We start from the raw sequence: 18191 nt of genomic DNA, 5'->3' as shown, positions 1-18191 counted from the left end.
GAACAGTAAAAACACGCAAACTGGATCTGGACATAACACATTTCTGGGCAAGAAAAGAGAACTGAGGAATACAAAGAGCATGACATTATTTTTATGGATCCTAAAATCCAGACTATGTTGTTTGGATGTGTATGTGTACACGGTAAAGCACACAAGACACAAAGGAAAAGCAAGGACACAATATGGCCTACAGAGTACCAGTGAGGGGAGACATATTTGGAAAATATCACCAGCACACACAACACTGTATAAATGAACTACTTCATAACCTGGGTGGTAGGCATAAGGCATTTATTACAATGTTATTTAATTTTTAGATGACATCAAAGTACTTAATTATAATTTTAGTAATATGGAACTGAAAACAGTATGACTCAGACATAAGAGAAAATAGTCAAATATTACTAGAAAAAAATTACATTTTCTCACAGACCTACCTCCCTAGACTCATCCATCATTCAAAAAGTGTCCCTAAGATATTGGTCTAGTTCTAGGAGATGGCTTGTCTACTATCAAGTGACCCCATCTTTCAAGCATTGTCTATTTGGAATAGTTGAGTGGCTCCTGGAAAGTCTAAACATTCCTGTACAAGCATTCATCCCTCTATGGTAGGTCTCTATCAGTAAAGTCACCATCCTCCAGAATCAAGTTCATCAGTACAAGGATCAAATGTCCCCCAGACCAGGAACAAGCATTGCCACAATAATGTAGACATCTTAATGAGTCTGTAAGTACTGCTTCCTTTGACTTAATTCTTACCAATCCATGAAGCTTCTGTTTAAGATTTTCTTCCTTAGGAAGCAACCCATAATACTTTGATTCTTTGATAAGCCCCACACATACACTGGTGTTTAAAGTAAATACAATAAATATGATTGGTGGTCCCTTATATTTGAACAGTTGGTTTTATTCTATAACCCAATATACTATTACTAATTATTCCCTACATCTTTTTTGTTTGTTTTTGTGACAGGTTCTCACTCTATATAGCCCAGGTTAGCTGAAATCCACTATATTGTCAAGACTGACCTTGATTTCACAGCAATCCTCCTACTTCAGCCACCCAATATTTTCCATGTTTTAATCTTACATTCTTGATCGCATTTTATGCTGTTCCATGATTTTGAAATACATCTTTCACATCTGTATTCTCCATTGTACTAAGTACCCAAGAGATACAACATATATTTTGATTTCCTCATTATTAGAAACAATATATAATTACCAAATATCTGATAGCTATTGTGCGGATCTTGGAGGACTCTAATCATCTACTTTAAGTCACTGACGTATGCATGTAAATTTAGCTATTCTAGTTGATAAGATCAGCTATACAAACATAGGTCATGCCCACACTGACCCTCATCATTCCTTATGGAACAATGAAGGCTAAACTGTGGACCTGACATCTACAACAGTTTACAGTTGGCCTGTCAGCAGACCTAGGAAGCTAGTCTGTCTCTCCACAGCTTTCAAATACCCCAGAAGTAGCAGCTGGGGAGGAACAAACTCTTATGTCTGGTAAAATAAATAAAAATGCGTGCCTTTAATCCCAGCACTCGGGAGGCAGAGCCAGGTGGATCTTTGAGATTTCGAGGCCAGCCAGGTCTACAGAGCAAAATCCAGGACAGGCACCAAAGTTACACAGAGAAGCCCTGTCTCGAAGAAACAAAACAAAACAAAATTTATTGGATAAATACTTAGAAGGCTACACTGCCACTAAGTTTGAGAAGTTAGATTCAAAAACGATCCATAAAGGGAGCATCACAGTTTGTGCTGAGTGCCTACGTAACATTCAGCCTGAAGAAAGTCAGCTGAAGCGCTACATTTGTCTCTCACTCCGTGATATGATTTTCATTCTTTCTATCCCCATGCTGGTTTGCTTTCTGTTGCTGTAACCAAACACTATCAGAAGAAACATCTTGGGGAGGAAAGAGTGTGGTGATATATTGTGTCCCCCAAAATATTGTGCACCCTGATAAAACTTATCTGAGGACCAAAGGAAAAAGCTCGCCACCATATTGAACATAGAAGTCAGGCAATGGTAGTACATGCCTTTAATCCTATCACTCGAGAGGCAGAGATCCATGTGGATCTCTGTGAGTTCAAGGCCACACTGGGAACAGAGTCAGGCATGGTGACACATGCCTTTAATCCCAGCACTAACCATAGAGGTCTGGAGGTCTGTATACAGATAGACAGGAAGTGACAGGGCTGGGCAGGAAGAAGTGATGTAGCTGGGCTGAGAGAGCCAGTGAGAGAACAGAACAGAAAGGCATATAGGTGTGGTTATACAGGAAGTAGGTAGCTCTTTGGAGACTGAGGTGTCTGTAAGGTGAGGTTGGCTGTGGCTTTTCCTATTCCTCTGATCTCTCAAGTTTTTACCCCAATACCTGGCTCCAGGTTTTTTATTAATAAGACCATTTAGCAAGTCAGGCAGTGGTGGCACACGCCTTTAATCCCAGCACTTGGGAGGCAGAGCCAGGTGGATCTTTGAGATTTCGAGGCCAGCCTGGTCTACAGAGCGAGATCCAGGACAGGGCACCAAAACTACACAGAGAAACCCTGTCTCGAACCCCCCCCCCCCAAAAAAAAAGACCATTTAGTTATTCGTGCTACAAAAGAGTTTATCTGCCTTATAGTTCCATGTCATGCTCCATCACTGAGGGAAGTCGGGGCAGGAACTCAAGTAAGAATCCTGGAGGCAGGAACTGAACCAGAGATCGACCATACAGGAGAGCCCCACTTCCAGACTTGCTTCTCAGCTCACATTCAACCACATTCCTCCTAACTCCCAGGACCACCTGCCCAGGAGTGACACCACCCACAGTGAGCTGAGGCCACCGTGTAACCATCGAGGAAGTGCCACAAAGATCTGCCTGAAGGTCAACTGGATGGAGGCACTTCCCCAGCTGAGGCGACCCCAGTTTGTGTCATCCATCTTGACATCTGATGAGGGCAGCCTCCAATGAACCTTGACTTCCTTCCATATGCAGACCTTACACTAGCCACTGTCTCTGTTATCTCCTGAGCTTCTGGTCTCCAGGAGGCTGACAGGAACAGGAACAGAAAATCACACATTAAAATGAGGCACAGGCAGAGTACCCACCAAGGGGGTGGTGGGAAAGGAGATTTGAAAGGTGAGGCAAAAAAGAAATGGAGTGGGTAAGCTATTGGTAAGTTCACTGTGCGTAAGGAGGAAGGGAGAGAAATGGGAGTTTTTATTGGATCTAGAATCTTACCTTTTTTTCATAAAAAAAAAAAAGACTGCAGGCCCCTAGCTGGAAAAGATAGCATAATGATGACATTTTGGTCACTCTGGGATCATCTGTCTCTCTCAAAGGTACTATCCGAGTAAGCCTAGGGCTAAACAATGCAGAATCTGATCCTGCAAGGCAGGCTAGGCGAAAACAAAGACATCCTACCCTTCAGAGTTACTGTCTCTGTACAGCTGGAACACAGCTCTGCACTCACTCACTCATTTATTCAATTATTCAACTGTTCACACAGCTGGTATACATTGGCCAATTACTGGGTACCCTGCACTATGCTGTTCATTGATCGTATTGATAAGCATGCTCTATTTAGCTCTTGAGGTCACAGGAAGCACAGTGTTCTGTAGGGGAAGGCTGTCATCCAATCATACCATCACCAGATCACACATCCTTATTAACTGGAAAAGGACCGTGAAGAGGCTACAAAGCCATCAGACTGCATCTGGCTGGAGAGCTTCACTAATTAAATGACTATGCAGTCGGGGTGTAAGAAAGAAGAAACCATGTCCTAGGAAGAGAGGGAAAAGACTCCTCATCACAGTTCACACAAGCTACAGAATCAAGGGAGCTCCCTCTGAATTGCCCAGGAGTTCACACAGCAGAGTTCCAAACATGGCAGGGCTTCCTGATTCCCCCAGCTGCCCTCCACAATGAAAGGGGAAAACACACCCATGCTTGGAGAAATGAGAAGGTTGCCCTGCATTCTGGGGGAAATGGCATTGAAGGAGATGAGTGTGTCCTGCTTTCCTCCTAGTTCATCATGTGGTGAATCCCATCAAAGAGGCGTTGTCTGCAGAGTCTGGGGCAAGATCAAAATGCCATTTTTCCTCACAAACTGCAGCATGTGTTCTTGTAAAGAAATCTGGGTGATATCCAGCAGGCAAATTTCTAGTCCTGAAATAGACTTCACACTGAGTTTCCACTGAAATTGAAAGCAAGATAGAAAGGGTCTCCAGGGAAATGGCGATAATCCTGAGGTTAGAGGGGGGGTTAATACCAATCTGCCCATCCCCTACTCAAAAGTACTTGCCAGAGGTAAAAGTACTAACAGGGAAGTTACTCTAGCAGATGTTTTCACATTAGCTAAAACCGTGCCACAGAGTAAGGCGGCAGAGCTGGAGATGTGCCCAGAGAGACCTTCTCATAAGCCGCCTGAGGGAGCCCTTTAAATGTCTCTGAACAGTCTTGGTGCTGAGATTCTGACTCAAGGCCAGGGAGATGAGGCGATCACAGCGCAATCCCTCCTTTTCCAATCACTTAACCATGGCTTCCACACACTCATCGCGATGTTGAATACTAAAGAAACCTGGCAAGGTTGGGCAGCTCCAAATGACACACTTCATAGCTTGGCTTTGTGTAGTTGCTTACGAATCTGACAAGAAACACCGAGAGAAGACAGACAAATTGTCGGTGACAACAGACGCGAGGTATAAGCGAATATGAAAATGAATGGTTTCATCTCTGGCAAATTCTAGGAAGAGGGAGGAGGGTGGGTTTACATTTTCCTTGTGTATTCAAGGCATTGCTATCTAGTTTGTAACCAAATGTAAAACAGGCAGTCACATCCCAGGCACATTGGCTTCTGTCAGAACTGGGTATCAGATAGAACATCTGGTATACACCAGTTTTCCTAACTGGGTTATCACTTGTTTCCCAGTATTATTAACTTCTGTAAGAGGGAGAAGATGATAGATAGATATCAGGGAAATTTTAAGTTATTTAAAGATGAAAACATTCATTCAGCCCTACCACCTATGAGAATGAAGGCTGGGAAATAGTTGGGTCAGCATTTCTGTACAAGACCAGCTTCTCAGAAATCACGGGTAATGAGCGGTGGGACCCAAAGGATGGCCATTCACTGTTCAGACTCCCTGACCTACACACCCACTTTCTTGTTCTTCTTAATCCAGTTTGCTGTGGAAGTTTGTACACGGCACAGCAGCAGGCAAGGAAGCCATGAGTACAAACTACACAACTAAATGGATATGTATTGAAGAAAAGTGTCTTGAATTCCATGCCACCAGCCCCGTGTGGTTGTTTAAAGAGGATGTGAGGAGGCTGCTTATAAACCTTCTTTTTGTGGAGAATGTTTTAGGTCTTCCTAGTAACAAATATTGGACTGGCAGAGACCAAATCTAGGAAAAGCAACCTTCCCCAGCACTGAAAAATGATCAGGCTGCAAAGTCTCCCATGAATTGAAACCATGAAGGGGCACTCTAACCATTCTTTTCTTGGAAAACAAAACTGAGAGCACTTAGGATTTTCTAGGAAAAGCCCAAGACATGGGGTGTTTTTCAACCTCCAATGTTCTCAGCAGCACAAAAACTAGAGTGTTAGTAAAAGGCCTTCTTATGATAACAGTCATCTAATTTTTAAAAAGATTCATATTTTTAATTGTGGATATGTGCACTTAGGTGCACATACCCAGAGAGTCCAGAAGAGGGCACTGAAGTCTATGGATCTGGAGTTAGAGACAATTGTGGGCTGCTCAATGGGGTGCTGTTAACTAACTACAGTCCTTTACAAGAGCTGTAGGTACTCTTACCCTAATATTTTTAAACACACAACAAACCAACATATAATAGGGATGAATTATAATTATGGGAGGTCAGTACTGAGGTTTTTCAAAATCCTAATTAGCCTTCTCATTTTAATGTGAATTTTAAGGAAAAACCAATCTGTCAATGCAAAGAGAAAAGAAATAATTCACAGCCACATCATTTCCTTAAATCAGGAAAAGTAAAAAATCTTCATGAAGTCCTCCAGTTGGAAGCCTCCCTAAGTAGAAACTAATTCTCTCCCCTCTGATAAAGGCTAGAATGGTAGAGGTATACGCTCCACCCATGACCTTGGGCTATACAGCCTGAAGGAGGTGGTGCTTCTGGCCATTGTACATGACCTCTTATAAAGAGGGGAGCCAGGGAGTCACATGGTCGTTTCTCCCATTTATTTATATCCTGGCGTGATCATACTCCGGACGACCTGGGAGTTAAACCTGGTTCCTCTGGAATTGAACATGGTTTCTCTGGAACATCAGTCAGTGCTCTTAACTACTGAGCCACCTCTCTCCTGTTTTTCAATAGGTCACGTACGTACGACAGCAAGAAAAATGGATGAGAATGATCACTAAAGTGACACAATATGAGTTTGAGTTGATTACACAAATTTCACTATAGAAAGGTTTTACTTTTTCCTCTACATTAGAAAGTATTATGTGGAACAAAAACAATGAAAACTCCATTTCCACAAGAGTTTCCTGAAAGAAAGAAAAAAATGATGGTGCATGCCTCTACCAAACAGTAGCCACGGTACCACTGTGTTGTCCAACAACCTCCCATCTCGGTGGTGTTAATTTTATATGAAATATCAGCCTTGATGGCTACTTGGAACAAAGGTATGCACTGAACAGATCTAGGTGCATACAATTTCTGTCCCTAAGTCTGGATTCAGTAAGAAATTGAAAACATCAGAGTCTGGTAAGCAGAACATGCAGGTTTGTGGTATTTCTCTGCATAATACTTTGAGGTCCTCTTTCCGCTTGCTTTGAATAATTGCTCAAGTGATTCATCGTGTTTTCAGTCCTGCTAGAATAAAATGAATCTGGAGGGGGACAGGAGAGGTGCTGAACCATTCAAGTCGCCACAGGGAAAGCTTATGCATGTGTCATCCCCACTCAGCACACCGGCTTGAATATAATCTGCAAAGTGTTGTCAGAAAAGTACTTTGTGGTCTTTTAAAACATCTGTTAACTAGTTCATTTTGCCAACATTTATGTTGCCTGCATTTATTTTTTTCATACAAATATACAATATGTCTTGGTCATCCATCTCCCGCTCCCTCCCTATGTTGTCTACATTTTATTTAACAGCGAATCTTAGAATAACGGAGAGAGAGGGATGCAGATGTAGTTTTTGAAACTTAGCCTACATTTACAAATGTTTTCTCATGGGAAGTTACATGTTCTCTTAAGCAAATCACTCAGTTTAAAGAAAAGAAAATCACAGAATTTTAGACCTAGAAGTTGGAATAAATGTCTTACAGCAGTGGTCCCAGAAACTTTAAGCTGAACCATCAAATCCAAATAAAATGAAGAAGCAATCTACGGACACCAGATTTCTATCAGCTTCATTTCCAAAGTTGGGATTTCCTGGGCCCAAAGGTAGCTTTTAAATTCTAGCACTTAAATTCTGAACATGTTATACAGTTTTGTTTTGTTTTTACTTTTTTTAATGTATTCAAGTTCCTTTTACACAACGTAAACAAAGACAACTTTCCTCTGGTGTTGTCTGAACCGGAACAGTTGCATCATCCCTTGCCTGTCTGTCATTTCCATCTGACTTGAACTAAACAGTATTGCTAGCTACACGAAATGATGGGGACCAATAGCAAGACGTTTCCTGAAACTGAAATTGTGATATAAATAACTGTTAAGAAAAAAAAAAAAAAAAGCTGTTCATCACAGTACCTCTGATTTAAAACAAACAGAAACAAACCAACCAACGAGAAACTGAGAGAGGGGGGGGGCTGCAAGATGTTTGCATTTGTCCCTAAATTCCTTTCCTGGGTTCTGAATTCTAAGCATGCCCTCATTCATGTTAGAATGACCCATTACCACCTTCTACGAAGTCATTCATGAAGACCACAAAAGCTAAAGATCTGTCTGTCATTGTGACTTTTATTATCCATCTTGTAATTCTGTTGTAACTTCACTTGCTAGGCCAGGAGGCGTGATCGATCCGCTGCCTTGCAGAGCTCAGAATCAGTTTCTCCATATCTCTTCTAAAGAGGAGTGAAGAGAGTCTCTCCTGGTCCATAAAAGACGTAACCTCTCGTCCCTCAGAGACCCGGTCCTCCTAGCTTTGCCACCTGCAACCCCTTCCCATCCATATGCCCTCCCCTTCTCAGACAGAAAATTCCGCAGCGCTCCAGGCCAGGCAAGGGGTGAGCAGGCATCCTGGGCCAGCACGGCACCCGCCTGGCACAGGCGCTCAGTGTCTCTGGAGCGGGCATCCGGGCCACTGCCGCCCCTTCCCACGACCTCGGGGGCATCATGAAGTCGGGAACCGCTTGCCTTCCGTGGGTCCTGAATGCAAGGTCTTCATCATCGCCACGCGGAACCATTAAGGTCCCTCCCGCAGCTGCAGCCGCCCCTCCGTGAAAGTGCAATTTGTTATCTGGCCCAGCTTGGAGCAAGGAGAGGCGCTCGCTCCTCCCGGCTCCAGCGCCACTCATTTGGTCCTTTGAAGACAGGCTCTGACCGCCTGCCACGCGCGATTCGCGGGCAGTTGGCCTCAGTGACTCTCCGGTGACCCCCCCCCCCCCGGGACCCTGTCCTCTGTGTGCGTCTCTCTGTGCCACTGTCTTTGTGTCTCTCTTTCTCTGTCTTTTTTCCCCCTTCTTCCACACACGGGGAAGGAGTCGCTCTTCACAACCAATGCCAAAAATGTCACACACACACACACACACACACACACACACACACACACACACACACACACACACAAAGAGTGCAACAACTTGCTTTGCAAAGGACTCCGGAGCTCATGCTGAAGTCTCCTGCAGTGAGCAGCAGCCCTTGCCTGCAAGGTGCTGAACCCGGTGTGAATTTGGCTGGAGACGTTAGACACACGGGACCTAGGTTCTTGTCCCCTCCCCTCCCCCTCCAGGGGACCCAGTCTCAGTTAAAAATCTGTCCCTTCTGGAACACCCCAGGGAGCTTTGAGGATCCTATGCCTGGAAAAGGGTACGCTAGCCCCGGGGATCCCGAGGTCACCACCGGGACCAGACGTGCACCCTGGGCAGGAGTCAGGGAATTGAAAGTGCCGGCCAATGGCCAGCAGAGACAGCCCCGCAGTCCCTAGGATGCTAGGGCAGCCGCGACCTCGGAGCGGGAGGTGAGCAGGAGCCACCCAGCGCGCCACCGCCGCTGCCGCCGCCGCCGCCGCGCACGCCCCAGCCCCGCCGTGCAGCCCGGCATTACCTTGCCGCTGCCCGCAGTCCGGGACTCGCTGGTGGCGTCGGTCTGTCTGTGTCCGTCCGTCCGTCCCACGAGCGAGGGCCAGAGCGGTGGCCCCGCGGCCCCGGGGACGCCTCTCAGCGAGGTGAAGGCAAGGAGCCTAGCGGGGCGCCGAGGTGGCTGCGGCCGCTCGCACCGCGGGTCCTACCGCTCCCCGCCGGCGGCGGAAGGTGTCTGCGAGGCCGCGTCCTCGCGATTGCGGTGCCCGGAGCGCAACGCTCGCCTCTGGCGCGGAGGCTGAGCGCCGGGACGCAGCAGCGGGCAGGGGCGGCGAGGCTGGGCTGGTCACCCGCCCCTGGGTGCATGTTAATACGGCGGGGAGGAGGAGTCCCGCGCTTCCTCCGCCCAACCACCGGAGCCGGCGGGCGGGCGGCGGCCGCGGCCCGAAGCCAGGCGCTCCCACCCGCCCCGCTTACTACGGAGTGGCCACTGGCCTTGGCCGTGGCCCAGGCACGTGCGTCCCGGGCCGCGGGGAGGCGCCGGCGGCTCCCGGAGGGTGCGCTCTGGTCCGCTCAGCCTCCGGTGGCAAGTACGTCCGCGCCTCACTGGGAGCGGACTCCAGCATCCCAGCCTGGAGCCCAGAGGCGGCCACCCGCTAGTGGGCGTGACCTATCCGTCCCCTTGCGCAGCGTCTTGGGGGGGAAGTAAACTTCCGCTCCTTTCTGCCCAGCGCTGGCTCCTTACTCTGCCATTCTAAGTGGAGAAAACAGAACTCAGTACTACAGGGTCGGTCGGTCCATCCACGAGACCCGGTCAGTGGGCAAACGGTTATTGGAGAGCTCTCCTCTGCATCCTCGGAGCCCACCATAGAAGTAACCACTTAGGAAGAGACATACAGTGCAAAGGCTCGGATTCACACATCACAGAGGACTTCAAACCTAGCCCGAATACTCAAAACTGTTCTTCCTTGGCCACTCAGTTTCTTGTCTTTACAACAGCTCTTGGGCAGGTTATATGGTTTAGATTAGACGATACATTTTGCATTCGTTCACTGTTTTAATTCAAGAAAAGAATAGAAATTCTATTCCATCTGCCCTCTGATCTCAGCAAAAACCCACCCTCTGCCCCTTGGTAGATACTGAACACTACCACTTCGTGGATACACCATTAAGCTCTGAAAGTAGGATGGACCCACCAGCATCCCAGAAGGACCAGGATAATAATGTAAACAGGTTAACTGAGGAGTAAGAAAGAAAAAAAAAAAAAAAAAAGACCAAGTCAATCAATTAAGAACGCGCCAAGTTGCTGTTCTACTCAATACTACACTAGGCATTAAGTATGACACTCAGGATCAACACTAACATGCTAAAATGGTTAATTGTGGTTAATCACCATCTTCCTGTTTACTTCCTCCTCCAAAAGAAATGGCATGTTCACAGAGAAAGCCCTTTTGTTCTTCGGCTCCCGGGGAGAACATTCTGATGAAAAGTATATAATCTTCTTTATGTAATTGTACCCAGAAAGTTATAACATAAGATTTAGCATCTGTTTTGTGTGCTATCTAATTATAAATATTAATAGAATATCCTTTTTAAAGAAAACACTTCTAAAAATGCAGAGAAGTGAAAAGCAGTTTCCATAAAAATATGACTCAGACAAATAATCTCCACAATTTCACTAAGTGATTTTCCACTAAAGAGAGAGAAAAAATAATTAAGCTACTAAATAGAGGTAAACTCTTAGCATTCTAACATATCCCCAGACAATTCAAGAATGACAATGTGGGGGATGCCTGTGCTTCTTATCCGGCTTCATGAAGAGGCCAATGCAAACAGTCTTCATAAGTTGGAAAGGGGAACTCCAGGGCTTTTACAGGCTTCTAAATATGTTGGATCCACACATATTTTTCATATAAGTACCGCACGCTAACCGATTGTGCCACTGGAGCATATTTTTCAAACGATGCCACATATTAAAGAAAATATTCATAATTGTTAAGCTCTAACATGAATTATATGGCTTTAATGAAGAAAATAACTTGCTAGAAACCAAAATTTTTTTATTTATTATTGAAAGTAGATTTTTTTCATGCAATATATTTTATATAGCTCAGTGGTAGAGCATTTGATTTCAGGAACCAAACTTCTTTTTTTTTTTTTTGGTTTTTTGAGACAGGGTTTCTCTGTATAGCTTTGCACCTTTCCTGGGACTCACTTGGTAGCCCAGGCTGGCCTCGAACTCACAGAGATCCGCCTGCCTCTGCCTCCTGAGTGCTGGGATTAAAGGCGTGCGCCACCACCGCCCGGCTGAACCAAACTTCTTATAGGAGAATAATAATATCTGTACAATACTACTTTTGTGAGGCTCTTCTGACTGTGATAGAAGCCAAATATGACTAACATAAGTCAAAGTTGTTCATCAGAAAGATAGTGAAAACTTCCAAAATTAAAGAATGGCCTCAAATCCAGTGTTATTAGCAAGCAGGAGATGAGGGGATGCTCACAGGGGAGGAACCAGGAAAGCTAGAAAGAGTTTAGTTTGTTATTATAGAGTCAAAAAAGAAAGAAAACCCATGATTGGTTCTACTCTCCTACTGCTGGACCCAGACTTAGCATTATTGGCTTGAGTATCTGACCAGCCAGGCTTCGTATAGGCACTAACTATATAACTATATATAACCACAAGGGGAAAAAACACACAGATGAGGACTCAATGTTCACAATTTAAGGCAGGTACATGGATTCACCAGTCTTTGAGAAATACATGTGACTAGAAATAGATAATTCATCAAAATAAGGTAAAAATTCAAAAGAAGGAGAATTAGATATTGAGATTTTTTAAAAAGGATAAATGTCTAGTTCATTGACTGGTTATTGAATTTACATTATCACATGTTATATATGTGAATAACATAATTTACATTATATATATTCTTACAGTTACTTTGAAACAAATAATATTTTATAAGGAATACTGATACCATTTCTTTTTGTTGTTGTCCATATGCTTTTGTTTATTTGACTTTTAAAATGTTACTTAATAGCTACCATATGAATAATTATTTATATAAGCAGAATATAAGCAGTACACAGGTCAGAGCTCGTCAGCTGCTAATCCCAGTGTGTTAATTGAATAATGCATGAAAAGATGTCCGAGTCATAATCCTTGGCACCAGTCAATGATGCCTTCTGTGGGAAAATGAACTTCACAAGATTAAATTAAAAATCTTGAGACAGAAAGCTTATCACCATACTTCTTGGAGTCTTTCTGACGGCAAGGGTCCTTATCAGAGGGAGAGGGGCAAGAAAAGCAAAAAGCAGCAAGGAAAGGCAGGATTCTGCACTCTGTGCACTCTGAAGATGGAGAAAGACAGCCATGAGGAACGCAGGTTTCTGTGAGATAAAAACCAGTAAGGGAACAGCTTTCCCCAGCAGCCTCAGGAGGAAGAATGCTAGGATCTCAATTTTAGCCCATTTAACCTGACATCAGACTTCTGTTCTCCAGAGTCATAGGATGATAGTTTGACATGTCTTCTAGCCATTGAGCGTAGAGTCATCATTAATAGTTGACAGAAATAAGTCATATAGACCTTTCACCTAGCCCCATGCTCATGTTCCTGAAGATGCACTATTGTTAGTGGGTTGTGTGAGAATGCTTTAACCAAGTAAGACACTAGGAAGGTACATCCACTTCTGGAGAAGCTTGCTCACTGTTGGCTAAGTCAGCAAGCATGATGATAAGAACAGGGCATTTGAAACCACAGGTAGACATGTTTCCTGCTACAGAGTTTCTCATTTTTTACTAAAGCAAAATAGGCACATTCTGCCTTGGCCATGACATACCAGAGCAGGTAAAAATACAGGTAAACAAACAAGTAGTGAAGGACAAACCTAAAGGCCTATTTGAAAAGTACACATGAAAGATATGCGTTTATTTTAATTGGGCATTCTCATATGTTTTCCTAGTTTCAAATAATGATGATTTCTAAATCCAGCTCTTCAGGTTTTACATCTCCACTAGTTTTAGGATTTGTAAATCCCCAAACCTGCTTACAAAGGAAGAGCAGAATTAGAGGAGTCACCAGCCAGATGGAGAATGAGTCAGACATAAAAAATGGGATAGAGTTAAAAGCTATGAGCCTTGGGGCAGCACATAGATGAATATAAATGGGTTAAGTTACAAGCACAAGTTAGTAATAAGCCTGAGCTATTGGTCAAGCATTTATAATAAAAAAAAAATCTACCTGAAATTTCCAGACACCCCAGACTTAATAGATTAAAGTTAACCCATAATCTACTCTTCCCCTCCATTCAAATTTATTTATCTTCCTGGCAATGGGTGTAGCACAGAGGTAAAGCCTAGCACTTATAAGGTCTGTCATCCAAAACAGTAGTAAAAATAAAAAAGACTTCTTGTATTCACCCATGGCAATATCATCCAGCAAATCAGCATTACAGAAACCTGTAAATTAGTTAGACTTCCATACACACAAATCTGCTTCAATCTACAGCTGCTGCTGACCTCTCCCACCATCTAAATAGGTCTCAAATCCATCTTCTATTTCCATTTCTAGTATACAGACCTATTGGGCTTCTATAATCTCCCCTCTAGGTTACTGTAACATCTATCTTTAATCTGGATTACTATAATATCTCTTTTCTTTAATCTAGATTTGCCTTTTCTTCAAAAAGAATAATGGTACTTTTAAAAATATATTAAAACTGCAACTTTGGTCATGTGATTGTACTACTTTAAAGTCTCTAATAGTCAGTTATCTATATAAAGTATCAACCTTCATCATGATGCACATAGTTTCCACATACTTGTTTCTTCCTTCTTATTTGGTCTTTACCTTCATGGTTTGTGCATTTTCTTTCACAAATGAAACTGCTCTCTACAGTACCATTTATGTGATGTGTTCTGTGATACATGTGTAACTATCTCAAATTTTCTCACTGGAATGTTCTGTCTTTTCATTGTTGTGTAAATATTTATTGCAAGAGTGCATTCAACTAAATCTCTTTCCCAAATTATTGGGTTGGATCAAATGTTGCTAATGCTGACCTTGCCTATCACATATTAAATAGTTCAGGTATCTGGGTTATGTTTTTGAGATTATGTCCCTGTTTAGATCACCAAAAATTAGCCAGCACTTGTCTTTCCACAGACAGTCAATACATATTTGACGGTAATGGTTTTGAGAATATTTTACTATGTCAGCATATGTTTTAATGAGACTTAATAGACATCCATGTAATGTAGTAAATTAAAAAAAAAACCCATCCCATTAACATGTTCAGGAAATGAGTATCCAATCTTTAGGTTTGAGTGTATAAAGTAGAGAAAGGGAATGATTCAGGAAAAAGAACAAGGTCAGTGGGGAAGGAGAAGGAACTCTAAGGAGGAGATATTTATTAGGACACAGATACTATGAAATGGGAAAGGGGGGGAAAGGAAGAAACTCAACCGGCAAGGGAAGCAGGAGGGTAATAAAGATGAAGAGGGAAGATATATATATATATGATGGAAGAAGTATGTATAATATATATAATATATAATATAGATGAAGAGGGAAGGAGAGATAAATGACACTAAGGATATTTGAAAAGTCTATAAGGAAACATCCTTTTAATTATTTTTAAGGTTGCTAAAAACACACATATATGTATATATTTTATATACAATGTATTTACTTATATTCATTATTCATATTAAATGGAGTTACCTCACATGCAGTGAGAATGTTCACACTCCTTCCCCGACTCCAGGAACCATAGGCTATCTGAAGAAGAAACCTGTGCCAAGCAAGAGAGACACCTCTCCTTAGAGTTATTCATCAAGGGATCCACAAGACTCCCAAAACATGATAGGCTATTGTCATCCCCTTGGGTGTTTCATAGAACTTGAAGGTAAGACTACTGCTTAAGACATCACATACTTTGGTCTTGAGATTTGGGGGAATCACACTGATGCTGACTTGGAAAACTCCTCTCTGAGGGGAAGATCTCATATTCTCAGAATGTGCTTTACAAGCTGCCAGAGGAAAAACACTATTGACAAGTCTACCTTGCTGTAAAGCCTGAAAACCATACTACAAGATACTTTCAGTGGAGCAGTAGTGGAACTGTTATCTTGGGGTTAAAATAGCTGCCTCTTTGGAATTAAGTCCCCAGTAGGGAGTAACTCATTCCTGGTACTATATATGTAGCAAGGAATTATAGTTGGAAAGGACATAGACCCTAGAGGAAAACCTACTACTGAGATTTTCCTAAATTAATATAATCTCTAACTGTATTCTAAATATTTATCCTAACCTTCATGCATAAGTATACTTCTGCCTGTAACAGACAGAGGTTACCACAGAGATCCAAAACAAGGCAAAAAGTTATCATGGTATGCCAAGCTCTAATTGGGGCATTTACTACAAACACCACCCCTATGTCAAAGCTCCAACTGGGACATTTACCACAAACACCACCCCTATTTCAAAGCTAAGGGAACATCACAAAAGGAGGGAAGAAACATTGCAAGAACCAAAGGACAAGAATGAAGGCTGGAAGATAGTGTCTTCTAGAGAGGGCAGGGATGCTGCACTCATAGAGATTCAGCAAAATGGTTGCCTGGACAAGACCACACCTGTGAACAGGCCAGAGTGGATGTAGAAAAAACTTAAGTAGGTCCCATCATTAAATAAAATGCTACAATTAGTCAATGGCTGCTGAGGGAAGGAGAATCCGTTTCCTCTGGGGACAAGCCCCTAGGTAGCTGTCCTAATCTTACACGGATAGTTCCAAACAAGCATACATATGAGAGCAACACTCACTGGACTCTGTAGGTTCTGTAAAAATAATAATTATAGAAGAAATGGTCAAGAATTTGAGAGAAGTGGGGCAACACAGGGAGCTGGGGGAGAGGTGGAAATGATGTAAACACGGTATACTCGTGAATACAATTCCAAAATAATTAAAATAAAAGCATAAAAAAGAAAGCATGAACCTCTTTTTTTCCATAATAAATAACAAAAATAGCAAAAACTTGAAGAGAACCACACACAGAAACTCGGTCCAGATTTTCCTTTTAATAGACAGTCCAGTGAAATGCAATTATCTTTTTAGACTCAAGTGCTTTTCAGTGAGTCTTTTGGCTTTATGTTTCATTTATTGCTTTATGAAGATAGTAAAAATATTTATAGAATTGTTAATGCTGAAATGCAATGGATGGCCTTCTGCTCTACACATTCATCTATCCTGCCATTCTCATTGGTGGATGCGTCGATGGCTTTGTTCTGAGAGAAGTGGGAAGCGGTTTGGTTTTCTCAGGAAAAGAAAACTTTTAGTTTCTATTTCCTTGATTTCTGTGTATAATTTTAGAATAGTAATAACAGGGTTTCAAAATTTTCATCAGAAAGTTGGTTATGTTAGCACAAACTTGCGATCCTAATCTCAGAAAGCTGAGGCAGGAGGAGACTAAACTGGGGTCAGACTGAACTGCATAGAGAATCTCTGTCTCCAACCAACCAACCAACCAACCAACCAGCCAGCCAGCCAGCCAACCAACCAACCAACCAACCAGCCAGCCAGCCAGCCAGCCAACCAACCAACCAGCCAGCCAACCAACCAACCAACCAACCAGCCAGCCAGCCAGCCAGCCAGCCAGCCAACAAACCAACCAGCCAGCCAGCTAGTCAGCCAGCCAGCCAGCCAGACAATCAGCCAGCCAGACAATCAGCCAGCCAGCCAGCCAGCCAACCAACCAACCAACCAACCAACCAACCAACCAACCAGCCAGCCAGCCAGCCAACCAACCAACCAACCAACCAACCAACCAGCCAGCCAACCAACCAACCAACCAACCAGCCAGCCAGCCAGCCAGCCAACAAACCAACCAGCCAGCCAGCCAGGCAGCCAGCCAGCCAGCCAATCAGCCAGCCAGGCAGCCAGCCAACCAACCAACCAACCAACCAACCAACCAACCAACCAACCAACCAACCAACCAACCAAGTACATTCTCCCAATTTAGAAACTTTGATGATCTTACTATGTCTTGATTTTCCTTTTTTTCTTACTTCCACTCCCAAATTGTGCCCAAATAGGAACTGAGACCATTCGTGAACATGAGATCTCAGAAGGTAATGGTCCTGGACCTTGGGAGTTACAGCCATAACCACGAGGAAAGAAGCAGAACCCAAGACTGGATAGAAGGCAAGCTAAGAAAAATAGTTACCAAAACCAAAGAACACGGGACTTTTACGATGTAAGATCCACTAAGCCTATACTTCAAACCCTTGTTTCTGTACTTCTATCTGAAAGAAATGCAGAGATTTCCGTTTTAGCACCACAGAACAGCAGAGGTCTCTTCCCCACAGGGCTAGCGGTGTCTCACCCAGTCCAAAGTCAGATTTAGTCATACACTGTGGACGCACTTGGTAGAGTAAGTTTCATTACTAGTTGTAACTGGGTTCCACGTAAGAATTCAGAAGCCAGAAATATGAAGTCTGCTGAGACTCTTTCTTCACTCTTACTGCCACAGCCTATTAGCCACCAAATTTTATTAGTTTTCTAAAACAATTATTTATGCCTTAAATCTTGAATAAATTTTCTCTCTTCTTCAAGATAACATTGAAAATCTTAGATATGACATGCAAAGTCATGTACAGTCCTCATTAAATTACCAAAATAATTCACTTGAGTGGAATCACTGCACATTTTGGACTGAAGTGAAAACTTAATTAAAATCATTTTAACACACTGGAAACAATTTCTGATAAGAAAAAAATCAAGGTATCCTTGAAAAGTTACTTTAAAAAATAGAATGTTTACCACATAAAGTTACCAGCAAAAGAGTGAAAGAGAAAAAACAGACACCCTTATAATTAGAAAAATTAAACTAACATAATATTGTAAACATTTGAAGATGGAGCATATTCCATAGTTTTATGTCAAGGAACTATAATATTTAAC

The 18191-nt window shown here is 42.9% G+C and overlaps 1 protein-coding gene across 4 annotated transcripts in view; it reads right to left on the bottom strand.

The window, feature by feature from the left end:
- Nucleotides 1-9864, bottom strand: part of Dlgap1 (DLG associated protein 1) — an 838155-nt gene extending 828291 nt beyond the window's left edge. For all 4 annotated transcript variants that reach the window (XM_042259990.2, XM_042259994.2, XM_042259993.2 and 1 more), the window contains exon 1: nucleotides 9256-9864. The gene's annotated coding sequence lies outside the window, so the exon portion shown is untranslated. The remainder of the gene's footprint in view (nucleotides 1-9255) is intronic.
- Nucleotides 9865-18191: the final 8327 nt, after the last annotated feature.

The sequence above is a fragment of the Peromyscus maniculatus genome, chromosome 13 (assembly GCF_049852395.1).
Source record: "Peromyscus maniculatus bairdii isolate BWxNUB_F1_BW_parent chromosome 13, HU_Pman_BW_mat_3.1, whole genome shotgun sequence".
In the NCBI taxonomy this organism is placed as follows: domain Eukaryota; kingdom Metazoa; phylum Chordata; class Mammalia; order Rodentia; family Cricetidae; genus Peromyscus; species Peromyscus maniculatus.
This window is presented reverse-complemented; position numbering and strand designations above follow the sequence as displayed.